At 42.6% G+C, this 22,424-nt stretch overlaps 1 long non-coding RNA gene across 1 annotated transcript in view; it reads right to left on the minus strand.

The window, feature by feature from the left end:
* Positions 1–11,787: 11,787 nt before the first annotated feature.
* The window catches only part of LOC135383068 (uncharacterized), an 83,867-nt gene continuing 73,230 nt past the window's right edge, over positions 11,788–22,424 (minus strand). Inside the window, exon 5 of the long non-coding RNA XR_010419644.1 lies at positions 11,788–11,938. This is a non-coding gene — a long non-coding RNA (uncharacterized LOC135383068). The remainder of the gene's footprint in view (positions 11,939–22,424) is intronic.

The raw sequence follows: 22,424 nt of genomic DNA on the forward strand, positions 1-22,424 counted from the left end.
ATCCACCATTGGCCAGGTACAGTTGAAACAGCATTGATTCAGCACTATCTATCTACATACAACATTGTTCATCATTAGTCAACATTAGACAACATGCATTCTATGTTACACCAACAGTCGGTGTTGACTGGCAGCTTATTCTGTGAGAGCTTTTTTATTTGTTCTGTTGTGCACGTCTAAAGTGAGAAGTTATTTATTTAAAGATAGTTTATAACATTTTTACGCAAAAAATGAAATTGTCACGCATTCTGAGAATGCTGGAAATGGCTGCTATTGACACAAGAAATCCTTGTAATGTAAAGAAATGTCATTGCTGTGATATTCGTAGTATATCCACAGAATATTCACTGGGGGATATTTGTGACCTCTCATTGTGGATATACAGCGGACATTGTGAGGATACACGTGACATCTGTGACGTGTGAGAACAATTTGGGAGGTCTGTGGAATATTGATGGTTTGCTGGGACCTCTCCTTGTGCATTCCCAGTCAACCACATCTGTCCTACGGATATCCGCTTATTGTCCCAGAACAAACTGTCTGAATCTTTGTCCTGTAGATCACCGTAGGATACCCTTGAAGGATATCTAATGTCCCCAAATTATTCAGTGAACTACGACGGTCGGATGGTTAGAGGACGTCGTGTGGGCATCCGTATCAGCACACTTCGCAGTGAAATGGGATGAGAATTGGGTAAGCATTTATCTGGTGTACTTGGGTCACAAGTTTGCTTCATTGGTACTTGTGATCCCTAAATGTAGTTCATTCCCGCGACGCGTTTTTAACTGCGTTGGGAGATCATGCACGAAATCGAGAGCAGCTCGGGAGCTCACGGATGGCAACAGTGTGCAGGCGACGGCGGCCGTGGCGGTTGGTTTTGACCAGTTCGCTCGTCGATGACTGTGTCAGCTACACAAATTGGTACTTGCGCTTACTTCAGTTAAAATGTCGCTGAAGCAGCAACGTGAACGTTGGGTAAGCTATGCAGAAACGGAACAGAGAGCAGACGCAGCTCATGTTCGTCTACCGCAACAGGTCAGGGTGCAATTGAGCAAGCTGCCATGTTGCCGTCTCCAATTTACCACAACAGTTGGGAACATCAGTTACTGATATATCGTGCAAAAACGGTGTTCTCTCTGGCGGTGACATCGCAGTGATCGAGGTGGGTACACCAATCCTGTCAGAGTGCCATATATTTCGAATAGCGAAGTGTTTTCAGGGCGATATTTCAGATGTGAATGCACTTGCAGATCGTATGTCTGGTTCAGAGGCGCATTTTGCATTGTGACATTTATCTGTGTAGTTCTAGAACGACGTATGGAATTCACTGACAGTGACAAAATAAAGCTATAGCTAGGATGCTCCAGAAAAATATTTTATTTATTTATTTATTTATTTATGCGAATACCTCAAATGCCCGCGAGGGGCGTTACATGAGGGGGGTGTGAACTAATAATACAACAAGCACTATCACATAATGAATATATTAATATAACTAGTACGCGAGGTTACATATGTGAAGTAACACACAAACAAAATAATACAAGTAAATGAGACACACTTTATAATTCAAAAAAAGAACACAACTGTCTGCGAAATGCAGAAAGATCAGAGATGGTGGCAATGGATTGGGGAAGGTCATTCCAAATGTCAATAGCATGTGGAAAGAAGGAATTGAGAAACTGGGATGAACGACAATGGATATGCTCAACTTTGCATGTGTGATCAGTCCGGGCGGAGACGTAGTGTGCTGGTGCAATGAAAGAGGGTCGGATGGCTTGATTGATGTAAAACTTGTGAAAGAGACACAAACAAAAGTATCTTCTACGGAGTGCAAGAGGGGGAAGATCGATGGATGACTTTAGCAAGGTAATACTAGACGGATATGAGTAGTTGGACAAAATAAAACGGGTTGCACGATTTTGAATGGACTCGAGAAGATCCGTAAGAGTTGATTGGTAGGGATCCATATGCTGCAGGCATACTCTAATTTGGGCCTAATTAGGGTTAGGTAAGCAAGACGTTTGACGTCCGGGGGAGCAGGCCTAAGGTTACGACGTATGAAGCCAAGTTTACGATTTGCATCCCTTACAATGGTATGAACGTGATCTGACCAGGAAAGATTTGATGAGGAATGAAGCCCTAAATACCTGTAGTTATCGGAAGTGTTGACAACCGACTCGTCAATGTGGTATTGATAGGTGAGGGGGGACCTAGAGCGAGAAAATGAAACATGGCAGCACTTGGAAGCATTTAAGGGAAGACGCCAAAAGGAACACCAGTTGGAAATTGACGCAAGGTCTTGCTGAAGGGTAATTTGATCTGAACGGGATTTAATAGCACGGTATAATACGCAGTCATCGGCGAAGAGCCTGATGCAGGATGAGATGGAGTGCGGGAGGTCATTTATAAATATAAGAAATAGAAGAGGACCAAGAACAGAACCTTGGGGTACACCCGAAGAAACAGGGAGGAAGGCCGAAGAGGAGTTGTTTACAATGGTTGTTTGAGCTCTGTTAGAAAGGTAACTCACGATCCAGTTAAAGACGTCGGAATGTAGGTTAAGGAGCGAAAGTTTGTGTACAAGACCTGAATGTGACACAGAATCAAATGCTTTTTTAAAATCAAGAAAGACTGCATCTGTTTGGACTCCGCGATCCATATTGGAGAGGATATCAAAGGTGAATAGGGAGAGCTGTGTTTCGCATGAAAAGCCCTTACGAAAACCATGTTGTTGAGCAAAAAAGAAATTGTTGCCTTCGAGGTGAGACGAGATAGCTGAGTAAATTACGTGTTCGATAATTTTGCACGGAATACTAGTTAGGGAAATGGGACGATAATTGAGGGGAGATGCTGATATTAAACCTGTTCTTCTTTTGCAGTGAGGCAGTGGAAGCTCACGCCAACCACATTCCACCAGACTGGACTGTAGTGCCCGCTTTGAAGTTTCTTATTGTGTAATAAACGTTCTTTGTTTTGTATATGCTGTCTTTACTGTATAACTATCACAAGTAAATAAAATACAGAAATCAAATCACATACTACGTGTAGAATACAATAAAAACCTGCCACAGTGTCCACAGGATAACCACAGAACAGCCCCCAACACGCCTCAAATTATCCTAAATGTATCCTCTGTTCGTCGGCCAGGATGTCTTGTAGACCGGTTCAGGCAGTAACATAGACCAAACTATGTCAGTACAATTTCTGTCAGTGGGACGCTTACCGATGCCCTGCGGACGTCTGGTTATCGGAGGTCGTTACTCTATGGAACATCCCGAGGTTGTATATGGGTGACTGCGTTCCTGAGCTGCTGTGTGCGCGCGCGCATGTGTGTTTTTTCCTGGTTTGCGACGTCATCATGGCATGTTGGGGCTTGTTTAGCAGTGTTGCAGTTTCACCCGCCGCTATTATCTTGTTGTTATCTTGTGTTAGCCGTTGAGTTTCGTAGCGATGTCCGGTGACTCTGCTATTATTCCTGAGCGCTCCATCTTAAGCCTTTTCCGTTATCGCTTAAAGGAATTTGTGTGCCTTTGTCCTCTGCTTTCTTTACGAAGGGACAATGAGGCTGTGTATGTATCATTATGCAAGAATTATCTGATACCAGACATGAGTGTCTTTTTCTTAGTTTATTAGCATATGCTTCAGTTGTTGAAGCCATAGCAATTCCAGCACAGGTGCGCGCAATTTTTGCTGCTCTTTCCTCAAATCACTGCTTTTGCGCAGAAGAAAGTCGCATGGTAAAGCTGAATTCATGAGAAGTGGGTTTCTCTGCTTGTTTGTTAGATGTTGTTAGGAGTTCGGTATGTTGAAGAAGTAAGCTGTTATAGGTACTCGTGCAGAAATTCTTGCATCTGAGCGCAGGATAGGAATTCCTGAAGCACGGCACCATCAGTGTAAATTAATTATTTTGGATGTGAGTCTGCTTCACTGCATGACAAGACCCGGTAGGGTGAAATGGGAAGAAAGAAAAAATTGGAGCGCTTGATTAATAGCGATCCAAGTAAGAGGCCAATTATAGTTTCCATAGAAAGTGGAATTTTAATAGGCTCCTAAAATTATAGTTTTGTAGTAGTTTTTCTAAACTGTGATGCAAGATAGAAAATCACTAATATAGTGGCAATGCAATCATGTTCCCGTAAAGGCGTTCTGTCTTGTGCTTTGTCGTGCACGAACGGAACTTTGCCCCCAGGCTATCACGCCTTTTTGCTCGCAGGTGTAGCCTCAGACAACGAGTATACGAGCATAGAAAAGGTCATGTATTACATTAAGCAGTCATGTATAAAGAGCAGTGGTAGTTTACTCGGGTTGTGATTCTAATGACCATGATGAGCCTTTTGGGTGAAAATCGCTAAGATCAAGATTCATGCATGGTGCTTCTAATTTTATTGTAAAAGTGAACGTCATTAAGAGTCGGACGAAGCAAATAACCTTGCGATTCAATAAATAATAGGAGTGTTTGTCTTTGCCGCTGTCTTCTTCAGACAGGATGTGATGAAGTTTACGCAGTGTTTCAGGTGTCTGTAGCAATGCATTGACCGTTACTGGAAAAAAGTGTAGCAATAGAAAAATGGTGTGTATTGTCCTGGACGGATTTATGATGAGCACTGTTTTTGAATAAGAGGAGTGTGTGTGCTTAGAAAGTTTGATGCTGGTTTTCTGCTTTGTTCAAGTGTTTCTTTTCGCTTTTTTCCCCCTTGTTGTCTGACAAATATGCGCTGACATGCTCAGACCTGTTCTGACATGCTTTCCTTCTACATGTAGTTTTTTTTTCTTTTTGGAAAGAAATATTCTTGACGATGTCGATAGTGCTGCCCTGAATGGGAGTATAGCTAGAACAATTCTTAATAATTTTGTGATTCATTTAGTTCAGAGAGTAACCACAAGGGAGACAGGTGTGTGACTTCATTCAGGAGGAACAAAGCGTCATTATTCACTTAGCTGCCTGGCTCTTGGATGGGATGGACATGCCTTGCTGAACCATTATTTTGTTTTTTCCTGTACTCATGAGTCTCATTTAGTAAGACTTTGGGAATGAAATGCTTAATTCCTACAATCACGACTCTATTGTTTCAGGTGGACCTTGTCCAGAGGCGATGGGTTGGACATTAGTGGGAAAAAACAGTGTAGCCCTGAGATAATAGGATGACGTCACGACCAATGAGCAAAGCCTGCAGGGGGCGCAAGGATTCACTTCTCTCTTAGACACTGGGGTGTGTGGACGCGTTAATTCTGTTCGTAGCAATTGTGTTGGCCGTTAGTGGAAGAGCGTAGCTTCGGTGGGGCTCCGTCTGCCTCTGATGGGATGCTGATGTGTAGTTCGTCACTGGTGAATGATGTTCGACGATGCAGGTGGATTTTGTGACAAGCGGATTTACAATGAAGGAATGTAGTGTACGTGTCCAATGATGGTGAGTGTCTGTGATGTGTGTGGTGAGTGATGTGACTGGTGAGTGATGGTGGTGGTCTGTGTTTACTTTCCTCTGTTGCCCAGCTGTCGTGCGATTTGTCCTCTTGTAATAGCACTCCTGACATGCCCTGACATGCGTGTTTTCCTCTGTTGACGCATCTAACTTTGTATTTTTTTCTTTTTTGACAAGGAACATTCTTGTCTTGATGATGACGCTAGTGCTGCCCTGAATGGGAATAGTGCTAGAACAATTCTTAATAATTTTGCGATAAAATTAGTTCAGAAATCAACCGCAAGATGGACAGATGCATGACTTTGAGGAGTAAAAAGCATTACAATTCAGTTCTGCGGCTGGCTGTCGGACGGAACAGACGTATTGTTCTGCGCTCCTCGTGATTGATGTGTTTTGTAACTAATTCTTTCGCCAACTTTATTCCCGCTTTGTTTGCGATTTTCATGCCCGTGCATGTCGGGCGCTGGTTGCTGTTGTCCAGGCATCCCCGCTATTTTAAAAAGCATTATAAGTCAGTTCTGTGCCTGGCTGTCGGATGGAGCAGTCGCATCGTTCTGCGCTCCTGTTGTGGTGGGCTGATTAGTTGTGCAACTAATGCTTTCGCTCGTGATAACTTTGCCCCCGCTTTTTTATGATTTTCATGTCGGGTGCTGGTTGCTGCTGTCCAGGCATCCCCGCCATTTTCTATCTTCTTCGGCCTTGGTTCTGTGCCTGGCTGCCGGATGGAGCAGTCCCATCTGTCTGCACTCCCCGTGACTGCTGTTGTGGTGGGCTGCTTTGCTTCTGTGCCTGATTCTTTTTGTTGATAGCTATTGATGGTTAGCATATTTACTCTTGCTTTCCCAGCCTCTGTATTATGAGTGTTTTTCTCCTTGCATGTCCAGAGCTGTCCTAACCTGCCCAGATATGTCATGATGACATCACAGGATATCCGGGCTGGTGGTCGCACCTGAAGATGCTTTCCAACCTGCCTCTGTGCTTCGTCGGCCAGCGATGGTCAGCAGCGGTTCCGGACTGCTTTCTTCCAGATGGCGTCGTTGGTCTTCACCGAAACTCTTCCTCTCCACTCGATTTCTATCTTTTTATTTTATTTTCTACCTATTTATTTATTTTTTATCAGCTCAACTAGCCGGCAGCTCACACTGTGGTCTGGACACGTCTTAGATGCTCCCGAATTAGTGTAATGACTCACTGAATGATCCTAATTACTGTGGGGGGTCCCAATTAACTCTAATTGCTAATTAATGGCGTCCAGGTCTCTGTGTGCGTTTCCGGATACTTGAGCTGCTCACATACTACTAATGATATAACTGTAGGTATCAAGTCCAGAGTCAAACTTTTGGGGGATGATTCTTTGTTGCATAGAGAAATTCATGGCAGTCATGATGCACTCATCTTGCAACAGGATATTGACACGCTATTTAACCCTAGTGAAAATCTATCTGAGAGGCCTCTCAGGCCTGTGGACCTCTCAGGCTTTCCTCTCAGGCTGGTGGACCTCTCAGGCTGACCTCTCAGGTTGAGAGGGCCTCTCAGAAGCTAATGCCCAGATCTGACATCGGAACATCAATGTTCAATTTCGCCGTCTACGCTGCACCTGTCGTCGGAGTGGTGTAATCATACAGTGCTATGATACACCAGACATAGATACAGACAAGTACATGTCACAAAACTCCACATATATTGAGTTCCTTCGATTGTACAGATACACTCAAGGCATGCACACTGCTATCTGATTATGTAACAGTTATTTCAAATGTCTTACAGAATTGTGAATATCTAATATTTGTTGAAGGATCGCTCGCAAGAAACTACACGAAACGGTAAATTGCACCAACAGAAACTAGATTTAGCACATACATGTCTACGAAAGCGTACGAGTCATCATCAACACATACTGTCGTATTCCACAAAGCGTGAACTCATGGGACACATATTCACAATGTCCGTACAGCGGCGATGAAAAATATTCTTGAGGAATTCTGCTTCTCGGTGATCCAGTTCATCTGTTTTACGTATACTTCGGGACTTGCGATGCACCGTCTAGTTTCTCTTGCTTGCGTAAGCCACCAACTAACTGGAGAGATTGGGTTCTCACCACCTTGTGTTCTCACCACCTGTCACTTCGTACGAGATTCATCTGTAAGAAATACAACTTCAAAATGTCAGTGTAAGCCAGTGTGTAGGCATCGAAATATATAACACACCGTTTGGCACCCAGCGCCGTTGGTAACGTTACGTGGTTGGTAATCTTCCTATCGGCGCTCATAATGCGTGTCTGCGAACAGTAGTAAAAGCCTAAAGTGAAGAGGAATGGCTGTCAATCACAAAAGCATATTTGAGACATCGTCTACATACCTCAAAAACAGTTACAATCCCGAAGACAAAACGCAAATTACTTGAGATCCGCGGCCGACGTCCTGACACTTCAACGTTTCAAAACAGACTGATTCAACCGCTGGCGACTGGCCGAAACGCTTCCACTTACGTGCAGTGCAATAATGCACGGATTGCAAGAACAATAGCTTCAAGGGGGGAAGGCAATACAAGGTTATCACGGCACGTGTTCCTTGAAGGAATAATGCACAAACACGTGAAATCTTGCGATCTATTTTCCAAAGCGGACGAGGTAGCATGTTCCGCGGGGCGGAAAACACGTAGCAACTTGCTCTGGGAGGTGTCGCACGACGCACTGTCGCAAAGCTGTCTGAGAGGTCCCCCCAAACCTCTCAGGGCTACATGAATGATAATACAACGTCTTCCAGATTTTCTCTAAGAGGTCCTCTCAGACCCCTCTGTGCTGCCTGAAAGGTCCTACCAGACCTTTCAAGATTTCTTGAAAGGACCTCTCAGACCCTTCAGAAGTGCTAAAGGGTCCTACCAGACTTTTCAAAATTTCTTAAAAGGTCCTCTCAGACCTCTTAGGACTGCTTGAGAGGTCCTCTCAGACCCCTCAGAATTTCGTAGAAGGTCCTCTCAGACCTCTTAGGACTGCTTGAGAGGTCCTCTCAGACCTCTCAGAATTTCTTAAAAGGTCCTCTCAGAGCTCTTAAAAAATCCTGAGAGGCCTCTCAGATACATTTAATTGGCACTTACCGCTAAATTTTACCAAATGTAAGGTAATGTCATTCACGTGGAAGAAGGAACGGTTTACCATGTCGTACACTTTAAATGATTGTGATCTTCAAGTAATTAATGACCTTAAATACCTCGGCGTCCCTTCTGATCTTAAGTGGAACAGTCATATTGGTTAATCACTGAAAAGGCCAACCACATGTTACATCTTATAGTTGGGAATCCTTCCTGAACCGTACTCCCTGGATCCCTTAACCAGTTGGACTCTCGCCCCCTATCTTTCAAAAATTGCCTGGCCCGTGGCCACATCCAGCCCACCAACTCTCTGCCCTCAAAGCTCTCTTGACCTTTCTGAATACCATAGGGCTTCGATCCTTATTGTGAAGCGGCTCATTATTTGATTCTCCACATCATCACCAGCGAGGGGGTAGAGTATCGCCCATGACGATGAAGCTCCTCATTCATCACCCCTCGATAAAGTTCGTGTTTTTGTGTAGTTCTTGGTCTTGCACTAGCTTTGAACCGTTAGTGCAGTGGCTGGCAGTCTCAAATGACGAGACTGTGAGCTAGAAAATGTTTTGTCTCATACATTACATAAGTCGAGTGATGTCGTCGGATGTTCCAGGACCTCACTTATTATTTTTCTTGTATATTCTAGGGAGCAGGAGCAGCAGTTTTCACGACGAGTAGAATTTTACTGCTAAATTATTGTTGTGGTTCTAAAGATTGTAAGCAGCAAGGGACCTTTTCGCAAGTCTAGCAGTCATTTAGTAAGCCTTTGGAATAAAAATGCTTAATTGCTACGGCCATCTTTTCTCAGATTTCATGCATGGTGTTTTCCATAATGAGTGCATATAATTTATAGCTGCTAAAATTATACTCGCATGTCATATAATGTTCACTAAAAGTGGCGCAGGTGCTTTTCTGTCATAGTTTTTTTTTTATTTTACTGCAATAGTAAATATTGTTAATGGTAGGATAATGGAAATAATGTTTTGATTGCGATTCAATAAATAATGGGATGGCTCGTACAGCCTCCTGTCTAGTACGCAGTCGTACGTATCCTTGAACCATGCAGGTGCAGCCTCAGACAGGAAGTGATGACATCATGCAGTGGCAGTGTACTGCTTCATTGTTTCAGGCGGAACTGTCCATAGCATTGCGTTGATTGTGGACTGTTAGTGGAAAAAACAGTGTAGCTTCAAGACAATGGGATGACATCACGACGAATCTGTGAGAGCTGCAACAGAGTGCCAGGTTTCAGTTTCCTGTTGGCCTCTCACAGGGTACGCACGTGTTGCTCATCACTAGTGGATGGTGTGCGTTGATTTTGGTGGCTTTTGTGTCGAGCGAATTTACGAATAGGACTGTCTTTTGACTAAGTGGTGTGTACGTGAAAATACTTTGCTGATACTTTGCTTTGAAAATACTTTGAAAATACTTTGCTTTGGTGAGTGTCTTTTCCACATTGTTCAAGCCTACTCTGCAGACCAGTGCTTTCTCTGTGCTTGCTTTCCTTTGTTGTCTAGCAGACATGTGAGCCTGTATTTTTACTCGCATGACACCACTCGTTGAGAACGTTCCCAGATGTGCCCAGACCAGTTCCATACCGTTCTATCTTATGATACATGTTTTCCTTTGTTAATGCATGTAGCTGGTCGATCTGCATCTTTTTTCCTTTTTGACAAAAAAGACTCTTGTCAAAGCAGTATCACTGTTGTCTTGACGATGACGGTAGTGCTGCTACATACTTGATCTGGACGGCAGTAGCGCTAGCATGGCGACAGGTTTCTTAATAATTTCGCGATTAAATTAGTTCACAAAAACGCAGCTAGAGGGGCAGATGTGTGACATTTTACAGGAAAAACAAGCATAATTTTTACGACAGGATAGAGAGGTAGCAAGAGAGCTGGTGGTATAGATCCATAACCATATCGATCATCCATCAACCATCCATATAGATCCCGAGACTAGGGGATAAAAAAACGACAACCCTTGTATGTGTTGTCGTTTTTTTTATCCCCTAGTCTCGGGTTTTTAAGTTATGAATCATGATTTAGTTCTCTGTCTGGCTCTTGGATGGAACGGACGGCCCGCACTGCACTCCTTGTGATGTCTGTGTCCTGTTTTGTTTGTGATTAGCACTGCTGTGCTCACGCATGTCGGGTATTCATTGTTGCTCTTGCAAGTGCATGCCCACCATTTTCTGTCTTTCACAAAGGCGGCCACGCCCTTGGCCTCAGGGACGAGAGTTGCACTGGCATAATTCTTAATAATTTTACAATGAAATTAGTTCAAAAAGTCAGTCAGAGCGTACTGCAGTAAAAATCATCACGATTCAGTTCTCTCCCTAGCTCTCAGATGGAACGGACGTGGCGCGCTGCACTCCTTATGATATCTCTGTCCCTGCTTTGTTAGCAATTAGGAGTGACGTGCCCGTGCCTGTCGGGCGTTGGCTGTTGCAATTCTTGTCAGTGCATGCCTGCCGTTTTCTGTCTTCCAAGAAAGCTGCCACCGGCTTGACGTGGCAGCCGCCTGGCCTGGCCTGGCGGGAACAAGAGTAGTGCTGGCATGCCTCTCAATAATTTATGATTAAATTAGTTCACAAATTACCTACTAGAGCGGCAGACACGTGACATTTTAGAGGATAAAAAAGCATCATGATTCAGTTCTCAGCCTCACACTCAAATGGAACCAAAGTGTCGTTCTGCGCTCCTCGTGACTGTTGCTTTGGGGGACAGTGGGCTGATTTTTGTGAATTTCGATTTCTCTGTCTCGATTATAAGTGTTTTTCTCCTTGCTTCTTCAGAGCTGTCCTAACCTACCCATATCTGCCATGATGACGTCACACCTAGTGACCCAGGATGTGCAGAACTGGTAGTCACAAGGAGGATGGTGGCACCACCTTGTGTAATGCTTTGCAACTAGGTAGCCACCTCTCATCAACCTGACAACCATGATGGCTGGCGATGGCTCTGGACTGCTTTCTTCAAGATGGTGTTGATTTTCAATGAAATTGTTTATCTCTCTCCACTATCTTTCTATTCACTTATTATTATTCTATAATTCCTAGTTTTGTATAGAAAAACGACCACTGGTTCAGCATTCACTCAGATTATGCACCACTTTAAAATCAGTAATTTTAAAGCAATTTTGAAGGGATTTAAAAGTGAATGTGCTGAACCTGCTGTCATTTTTCTGTGCAAAACATTCGGTTATTCCCAACTACGCAGATCATTAGTAAATATTTCAGTCTTCCAGGGATTTGCCTTTGCCATCTTACCTTTGCTAACGTGACAATATCCTTGGAGTAGGTTTGAGCTGCACTGTAAAGTATGCAATTCAAAATGGCGTAGTGAACTATTTTGAAGTCCCAGAGTCCTCGTAGTGCATCCTTGCCCTCCTTTGCTCTTAACGACGGGATAGTTGTGACATCGAAGCTGTAAGGAGAGGAAGCACGTATATGCGAAGTGCATAGAGATAATCAGCAGCCCATACTTCCATATAACCACAGAAACAATAGAAACAAAATGGTCCTCTCTATAGCGTGGATGCGGCGACATCCATAATAATTGAGGAGACAAAACTCTGTGATAATGGTACTGTTCTCCCATGCAGTATACCTTGACACAAATAAATTACAGAACACCGTCTCCAAGCAACCCTACTACTAGTCCTTTTCGTTTAAATCAAGGTATTTCGAGAGGTATTGGTATTATGTCGTGACAACTGTGTCAGCACATACGGGATTCTATCACACCAGCCAGCTTTCTGACGGCGGATGGTCAGAAAGAGGAGAACGTTGCCGCTATTTGGCGAAACGTAATGCGTGGATTCAGCGATATTATTGTTTCCTGCAGTCCGGACCGTCAGACAGAGGTCTGTCCTCCGGACCTGGGCTGGCCAGGGGGTAGAGCAGTCGGAGATGGCGCCCCGGGTTCCGCACGACCTGAGGGCCCGCCGTAATCAACCATCATCAAGACATGACGGGGAAACCCGCGCATGGCTCATCTAGCCGGCCCTGATCCCGGCACAAATTCTGACGTCCAACGATGACTGGGCTGCAACCAGAGGTGCAAGCCGCAAATCTCGCAGCGGTTCCCCAACGGGACGAGCACATTTGTTTTCGATTTGATTTATCTTATTTATTCATTCGTGCTGCACACCCAGGTGTGGGTCCTAGCAGGAGTGGACATTCTTATTAATTCATGAACAAAAACCACTATAGTCTTGAATGAGGACAGCTTCCTCAGGCAACCTGTTCCAATCTCCCGCTGTGCGTTGCAAAAATGAAAACTGCTGAGCGTCAATTTCTGATGACTGTAGTCCTAGAGACATAGCATGACTCAGTCTCCTGGATCCTGTAACTGGACGAGATAAAAAAATTTACAATGTCACATTCAAGTTTGTGATAAAAAAGCAAATGCAAATATTTTAGCCTTGCCCTTCCAGCGAGGGTCCAAAGCTCACACTTACACAACGAAGCTTTAACAGAAACAGTCCTTCTGTAATCAGAAGTGATAAAGCGAACAGCCATTCGCTGTATCTTCTCTAACGCTGCAATACCACTTTTTATTATACGTGATCCCAAATCTGTGAGGCGCATTCCAATATCGGCCTAACATATGTTTTATAGGCAGGCCAGCTTAACCTCATATGATGCAGACCGGAGCTTCCGTCGCAAAAGCCATAGCGTCTTGGTAGCACGATTGCAAATTTTCTCTATATGTAAACTCTATTTCAAACTTGTTGTTAAAGTTATGCCCAAATAGTCTACTTGATTAACTTTCCGAATTTCACGATTATCTAGCATGTACTGATACTCAAGTTGTGTTTTTTTCTTTGTTATGCTCATGGAATAAGTCTTAGAGACATTAAGCTCCAAACTACGTTAATCATATCAGTGCTTCACGGTACACAGGGACTCATTTAAAGTTATCTGATCTTGCACAGTATTAATTTAAGACCATAAGATGCAATCATCTGCAAATAGTCGAATCTTCACTGGAGGTAAAAGTCTATCGGCAAATAATTGACATATAGCAAAAACAAAATTTGTCCTAAAACACTTCCTCGTGGGACGCCAAAAGCAACACTCAAAGTGGAAGAAAATACTCCGTCCAAACTCACAAACTGGGCTCTACTTGAGAGATATGCTCGTATCAAAAGGCGTCAAGAGGTCTGACCTAAATTATTGAAACATGATGTAAAATCATAAGTCACCTCTAACAAAATTGTTGCAGTACTTTTACCACAACGAAAGCTATGCTGACAACAACTGATAGGTCTCCAAATTGTTAACGATAACTGCTTCGCTATGATATGCTCTAAACATGTACATGTTAGAGAAATGGGACGATAATTGTTAACATTCAGTAAATACCCTTTTTTTGGTATTGAAATAACCTTGGCTGTAAGCCAGTCCACAGGAAGACAAGAATCTCTAATATATGTACTAAAAATTATATTTTGCCATCCATTCCGCATATCAGAACAAGAGCAGATTCGATATCTTATCTGGTCCCGGGGACGTCCAAAAAGTAGTAGCAAGTAATAGATAAGAATGCCCTCAGCTGAGATATCTATATAATCCATCTGATATCCAACAGCACACTGATGCGATTATCAACAACAGGTACACCTTTAGAGAAGATGAACTGAAAATGCTTTCAAGCAGATGTACTTTATTCGCTAGACTACGCGGGTTAGCATTCAGCAAACGAAACAATGTCATTCCGTATGAACAGAGCCCGGCGAACACACACCTTCTCATACTCTCTCATAAGGATTACGTTGATAACAGATTCGTCCCTGTTTATCTGAGTCCCAACAGTAGGGCACGTTATCAATGAATAACTTGTATCTCAACTGACAATGACAATTTTCTCTCTAGACAATTCTTCCTTCCTTTCTTTCAGTTGTCGTGCTTTCCCAAAGTAGCTTCCGTATGCTTCGCACTTGGCTCGAAAAGTCCTCATTTACAAATACACTACTGTTTTTCAAGCGTTTCCCGTTCTGCAATATGATCATCTTCTGCTTGTGGTCTAGAAGCTTTAATACTACTGGTCTGGATTTGTTCAGTTTAGGAAGGCCAAGCCTATGAGAACGTTCAACTCCCGTTCCGTTACCTAATATCTTCACTGTCCTGGGAAGCATTCTGCGTGAATTTTTCAACTTTGGATAGTCTTTCCTCTAAGCTCTCAACTGATTTCTTCACCTCGGTCGGAGAAACAGTGATATTCTTAAGTTGATCAAAAATGCTCCTCGTATCAACATTGTGAGCTGTTCAGCATTACCAGGGCCGGGGTTCTTCTCTACATCACCACAAAGCAATAGGTCAAAAAAGGATCCAACATTTTGCACAAAGGTAAAACACCTTACAAAAGGCCTTGGGCAGGGCAGCAGCAGTAAGCAAGGGTCATTACTACGTATGCAATAAAAGTTACTAACCTGCAGAAGAAGCAAAGGTAACTTAGCAGTGCCGTACATAATGCTGCTGCTCTGCCCACTGAAGAAATCCTGTGGCATGTGTGCTTTTGTGGACTCGGAAGAAGTCACGTGGGTCATTAAACTCGTGATTGGTTGATCAAGACGAGCTGTGGGTTTCAAGTTGACGCAAGCATTCCATTCTTTCGAACGATAACAACTATTTACACCATTGCCGATAATGCATGTTCGTTGATCTGCCTCAAATGCCGTCTGATCCGGTTTCACTTGGGAATCGTGGAGGACCAAAATCTGCATAAGAAGCAACGGTAACTTAGCAGTGCCGTTCATAATGCTGCTGCTCTGCCCACCCTTTATTATGAACAGAATACACCGCTTATTGAATAGAATACACCGCTGTGGAGGCTCAGTGACGAAAAGTACAAAAGTGTGCCGAAGAAACACATGCTGTGGGAGAAAATACGCCACGAAATTAAGTATCCGCATGCTTCCCTGCTGGAAACTGTCTTATTTAAAACCTATGAAAATCTAATTGAACCTATTGGATATCATATACACAAATCTCATTCAGTGACTGCGAAAATTCTCATCCCCAATAGATGATTTGGGACAAATATCACATTGAAAATGGGGCCATATTCAATTAGTCTTAATGTGAAATCACAGTATGTGTTAATGAGATGTAATGAGAAATCACAGTATGTGTTAATGAGATGTAATGAGAAATCACAGCAAGTGTTAATGAGATGTAATGAGAAATCACAGCAAGTGTTAATGAGATATAATGAGAAGTCACAGAAAATGTTAATGGGATGTAATGAGAAGTGGTGGCTTCAAACTCATTGAATGTCCCCGTCATGTCTCGTTGAACCAATGAGCCCCAGCAGGATATTTCTCATTGGGATGTTCTCCATTTCGATTCGCCAGTAGGTTTGTTGTGGCATAGTCACATTAGATTTGTAGAGCTTTCCAATGAGTATAAATGAATTCCCGCAAAAATGAATTAGACTTAATGTGATTTGGATAATTTACTGGATCAATGCACTGCATATTATATTCTATATGCGCAAAGTTTGGCTAGTAATACTGTCGTGTATCAGATAGTGAGAAAATCTAAAAGATGTAATTAACATTTAGCAGTAGTTGAAGGCGCAACCTCCTTCACTCCTGCTTCCTTTCCGGGGAGCACCTCATGAAGCGCCATAATGCAGTGTAAACCGAACACTAGAGAAGAGGTTTCCGGCAGTCACTGTACAGAAGTAAGAGACAAACAAATTTTACGGTATCTTGGACGAAGCAAAGTATGAGGCATTGTCCCAGCCCGGTCAGGTCTTGATTCCAATTGACAACTTCTCGTATACATTTAATACCGATGGGGCACAAGTAGCACAAGTTAAATCAGCAAAAATCAGCTTGGTCAATTCACGTGATGATAAATGAGCTGCCGAAAACTGTGAGGCAGATTGTGGCAAAGGAAAGCTGGACATGAACACCTTCCTCGTGTCTGTAGACGATGCAAAGGATATTTTCAGTGATGTGACATTGAAGTCATGAAAGTCATGGAAGTCAGGAAGCATTGTTAAAAGCAGATTTATTGGACTATGCTGCTGTGTCGACTTCGTATCTCTGCCCCCATGCAAAACAATATCGGGTTTCACGGGTACTGTGGATGTAGTTGGTGCTACCATGAAGGAGAGTACTATGCCTCAGCCATGGACCCTATCACCACTAACACCCGAGAGACTAACACAAGAGAATCGACTGGTGAAGCAGCAGTGAGAGAGATACAGCAGTCATTAAAGGACAACCTCTAATTCTGCGGATCTAAAGGACCAGCTGCACTAATAAACATGCCAGATTTTGAATTTGCACACTGTGTTCTTGGGCGTTGTACGGACTGCCACAGGTACGTGGCTGTGTGAAGCCAGAGAAGCATTCTGCAGGGTGTGTACTTTTATTCGTCACATGAATTGTATTTAGAAACTAGCAGAGCAAAATAGACGCCGTTTTTGCAGTTGGGTAGTATGGACAGGTGAACATTCTCCGGAAGAAAATATGAACCTACAATATCAGTAATTACCTAATAATGATTGATTAACTCTTTAATTATGGGATTTCGCATAAAAGCGAGAAGACGGAAAGGAATATATTCCTCGTTGAAAGACATTCCATGTGGAAATAAGTGTTAAAAGCGCACCTTTGATGAAATGTTCATCGCTAAATTTCGCTATGCAAATGAGCCGAAACAAGAAATACGCAGTTTTCAAACGCAGAAACGATGCGACCTTCGCCTTATCCGGGTGGAAGAGCGGTCCATCTGGCCATTAGCTCCTACATCAATCAGTTTAATCGCTCCAAATTACGTGGCCCTCCCACTTGGGTTGCATGTCGCTTTTTCTGCGCCAGAAACGTGCTTAGTTCATGTTCCGGATCATTTGCATAGCGAAATTTCGCGACAGATATTTCAACGCACGTGCGCGTTTGTGTGTGTGTTTTTTTTTTTCAACATGAAATTACTTTCGACGCCGAATAGATCCCGTTCTGTTATTTCGCCTTTGCGAGAAGTCCCAGAATGAAATAATTCATGATCATATATCATGATCATGATTTTCTTCGAGCGAATGTTCGCCTGGCCATATAACTCAACTGAAAAATGGGCATCTATTTTGCTCTACTAGTTTTTAATAATAAGCTATAACAATAAATATATATAACATATATATATACTTGGTGAATGGGGTTCGGACGACCGCGAATATATGTAGCTGAAATGAAAATTGAAACACAGACTACGAAGGTACGGGAAGTAAGAAAAAAGGGATAATTTATTTACATTTAAGATACTTGGAATGCTAAAAGGGTTGTCGACGTTTCGACAGTGGCACTGTTTTCGTCAGGACTAAAAAAGTCGACAACCCTTTTAGCATTCCAAGTATCTTAAATGTAAATAAATTATCCCTTTTTTCTTACTTCCCGTACCTTCGTAGTCTGTGTTTCAATTTTCATTTCAGTAACATATATATATATATATATATATATATATATATATATATATATATATATATAACAATAAATTTGAAGCAGGCAAAATCTGATACATGCATATGCGAAATCACGAACGTCACTTATCATCAGTAGCACCTTCTCATTTAATTGTCCGACAAAGTAAGTCCGTCTAGTGCAAGCGGGATGATGGCACATCATGAAGGCAGTTCAGAGAACTATGGATAAATATCGGGTCACTATAGAACACCTCTTGGTTCGCATTTGGGAGTTGAGGATCAAGCGTCCGAAACACGTCGCTTACCTTTGTGGTAACAGAGCTCGTGCACGGGTTCAGGAACACAATGCGTGACGGAACACCTCACTACACAAATGCAAACACGTTCAGATTTTTAACCAGGCTGCACCTTAGATCCTACACGCCAACAGACGTTTCGAAGTTCAAAACATATTCTGAATTGATGCCGATGGCGCTCGGTCGCATACGACGACGAGAGCATTATGGCTGTAGTTTCGTTTTGACAGACTGGCAAAGCTGAAGTGTCGCAGGGTAAAGCGTAAAGCTGTGGCAGCGTACAATCAGTTTTTTGCAACCTACTTAGGAACGCGGAGTTGTGTGCGTAACTTTGCACACGTCTCGGTCTTTATTTATTTTATTATTTATTATTAGAATTTACTATTTATTATTAGAATTATTATTCTTTTTTGTTTATTTTATTATTTCACCAATGTTCCATTGTATTTGAGCATACTTTAATATGTACACGTTGTGCAATTAATTTCGACAGTTCTTTTCGTTTTTTCCTTTTTTCCCGCTTTATATAAGCCCAGCTTGTCTTCACAGCCAGGAATCTAACACTATCTGGCGTACTAGCTGGAACATCTCATTTCCAGCTCGAATCCAGCATTGAACTCTTGTGGTTTTCGAATGGAAGGTGGATGGTTTCAGAATGGAAATTCAACCTGCACTGACCCAGCATAGAAACTGCCTCGGCAGTATTTTTTTTTTCTATGCTCGTTCTTATGTTTGCGTGCGAAATAGAGCTATAGTATATAGTTAGAGCATATTGCAAGTCGTCAGTGTACTTCAGTTTTCGTTGTTTGACTCACATTGCAAAAAAAAGTGTTTTCAGTTTTGGACCTATCGGTGCTCTATTTCAGTGGCCGCCTTGATTATGCTGCGCGACTGTTTCAGAATCATTTGCTGCAAAATGATTTGAAAGTTTTTCGTCTGCACGGGTACTCGGGAAAGGTGCATGGCTCGAGACCGTTAACATATTTAAAAAATCCAACGGCAGCATTGCCTTCATCATCCACCGCTTACAAGCGAATGATGCAAAAGGGGTCGTGTACAATGCCACTACAGATCATATTAAATGTCAGAGGACAAACAATAAGATAGTTTGTCTGGATGGCGGGTCATATGCCGAGCTTATTCGCATTAGCTTTCGCCAAGAGGGTCAGGAAACGGTAAGTTCACTGACACTTTTGGAATACAACAGTGTTCGGAAGACACGTAACAATATGCTATGTTTGGCAGTGAGTAAGAATACCTTCACCTGTAGCGTTGGCATGTAGACGTATGCGCATGGCACAAAATGAGCAGTTTGTGGTGACCAAGTTGCCAAACAAGATTGAATCAGTAACGACTATCGTTGTGAAAAACAGTTTTTCCTTTCTTTCATTGCATGTACCATTCAAGTTTTTGATTGTATTAGTAGTGCGACAATCTTGAGATAACCATTGATGTCTTTTCTAGCAGTTTCTTTTTTTCTGAGATAACGTAAGCTATAACCAACAATCTTTCTTACACGGTGTCTTGTACCGTGTTTTTGAGATTTTCTTGTTTTACAGCTGTCACATACAAGCGTACATTATTTGTATATGTTTTGCTACATATTGTTTACACAAGTCTGTTCACCACTTGCAAGCACAATGTGCAAAACTATGCATGGGTAGAGAGCATACTTCACTTGAGGCATTCCTGCGTATTTCTATATGCATGCTCCTGGGGAAAAGAATATTTCCTTTCACTCTCGTGCAGTGCAAAAAAACTATGTATGGATTTAAATGTAAGCAATCTAAAACACGTCAGTTGCGTAGTTTGTGCAAATTGAAGTGTGTAGGAATTCAAACACGTTTCGAATAGAGGATATTTTAAATTAGCATGATTGACTTCTGCATTCAGTGCACACCAACTTCCTCTATCCCTCGAATGTGTCTTTCATGGTAATCATCCTTTCATCTATTCATGGAACAGTCCTATCCGCACATGTTTGCTAACATTAATTCAATTGACACAGTGATCACGTTGATTCGATGCTAAACCAATTGCCCAATTCGTTCTTCTTCTGTGAAGGGGATCTTCATTGCACAACACGTCGGTTCAGATTGCTCCAATTGCAAATCATTGTTTCTCATTGGCACCCAATGAACTAATTACTTTATTTGGTTCTTGATTTCCTATGAATCTTCTTCACCATAACATTTGTTAGAGCGCTAAAACATGAAGCTATCTTTCCCTCAACACTTCTCATTACTTCAATGAGAAATACCTGCGTTATTCACATTAAATGAATTGGGTGTCTCAGTTCTCCTTGAAAGTCATTGGTTCTCATTAAACAAATTAGATACTGGTTCCCTGGAAGACTCCTTCTCCACAACATCTGTTAGAGCGCTCAAACATAAAGTCAGCTTTCCCGCAACACTTCTCATTACTTCAATGAGAAATACCTGCGTTATTCACATTAAATGAATTGGGTGTCTCAGTTCTCATTGAAAGACATTGATTCTCATTGGAGATATTAGCTCACGGTTTCCTATAAGACTCCTTCACCACAACATCTGTTCGAGCGTCCAAACATAATGTCAGCTTTCCCGCTTTCAATGAGAAATACCTGCTATATTCACATTAAACGAATTGGATGCGTAAATTCTCATTGAAACTCATTGAAATTGATGCGGGCGCTGAATGAGATCGGGTCTACTTTTTCCAGCTGGGTTAGATAATCACAGGTAGGCGTAAGTGAATGTGAAAATATTTGCCGGCTGCTACACATTCCCATAAAGATGTTACCATTAGATCGCGACTGTATTTTGAGTAATGCGCTTGTAATACTACGTGCACACCACACCACTGAACGCCGCGAAAGCAGCGAACGGCGGAAATGCCGGACAACTTGTCACGTCACACAGCAATCCGCGAGAGGCGGGAAAGTCGCGAAGGCGCCGAACAACGCGACGCGACAGTTGAAATTGCATTACTTTTGCCGTGAGCGCCGGAAGGTCGCGAGTGTAGGACATTCAGCGCGCTCGACGAGCGAGAACGTTGGGACTGAAGAGCAGCGGCATGGACAACAAACATGGCGGATGCGCAGCCTGGTTTACGAAATTGTAATCAAGGCTCCAATGTAGCGCTAAGTGTTGTATGACAGCAAATGCGAGGGGTGCAGAAACGTGAAGACCGCATCATAGCAGCTGCTGAGAAAAGACGAGAAAGTACCCAGGCAACGCATGGTGCGCTAGCATACGTCTGAAAGACGTCTAAATGTAGACTTTGGGAATATCTAGTAGACGTCTAACAAAGTAGCTCTATTGTTCGGTATATCCGTCGCCTAGCCCAGCGTTACGCTAAAATACAGCTAATAGCCGGATAATTGTAGCATAGATTTAGACAGTTGTTAGACCAAACGTCTGAAATGGGACAGTACTTATCTATCCACTGAACCGTCATAGATATGTATTAGCCATGAGGTCTAAAATTATACATATTTTATACCTAAATTTTGCCACTAGTGGCCCATGTATATGTCCCATGTGGCCCATGCTTCCCTCACATGCACATGCATGTGTGGTTCCTTCACAGCATGTCTTACAAAGGCAGCATGGATGTTGGTACAAGATTTATTTCTATGAACATACCGGGCAAACATTGACTTTCAAACATGTGGACAAGTTAGCGGACATCGTGAGCACTTCCCCTCATTGGACAATCACATACCAAGAGATCTAGGTACTCTTCCAACGTAGATAGTAATGTACATGCACACAAATCGCAGCCCTTGTATCACTGGTAGCTGCAAGCATTGCCTCTGTCTTCGGGTCCATTCTTGAGTGCTCCAAAGGCAACTCAGTACTTTACGTGTGGGGTGGTAGATGGCTGTGGGTAGCAGGATGGAACGTTTCCGAGGTACACTGCAAAATAGAAAAAGACAATATGTGATATCACTATAAATGCCTGTATGTAAAAATATTGGATGCAGCTTGTTTACTGCAGAACTGAAATTTATGCATATTTTTGATTGAGGTACTTTGGAAGTGTCAAGTATTTCCATATCCATACATGTCAGATCATATTTTGCTTGTGCAGAACCCATTTGACTCCCGACTGACAATTCGAACACGAAAGACGAGGTTACTAACTCGACCGTGAAGTGACACATCCTACTCTGCAAATCAAAATGCGCACACGCTAAA

Source organism: Ornithodoros turicata, chromosome 2, assembly GCF_037126465.1.
Source record: "Ornithodoros turicata isolate Travis chromosome 2, ASM3712646v1, whole genome shotgun sequence".
NCBI classification, from domain to species: domain Eukaryota; kingdom Metazoa; phylum Arthropoda; class Arachnida; order Ixodida; family Argasidae; genus Ornithodoros; species Ornithodoros turicata.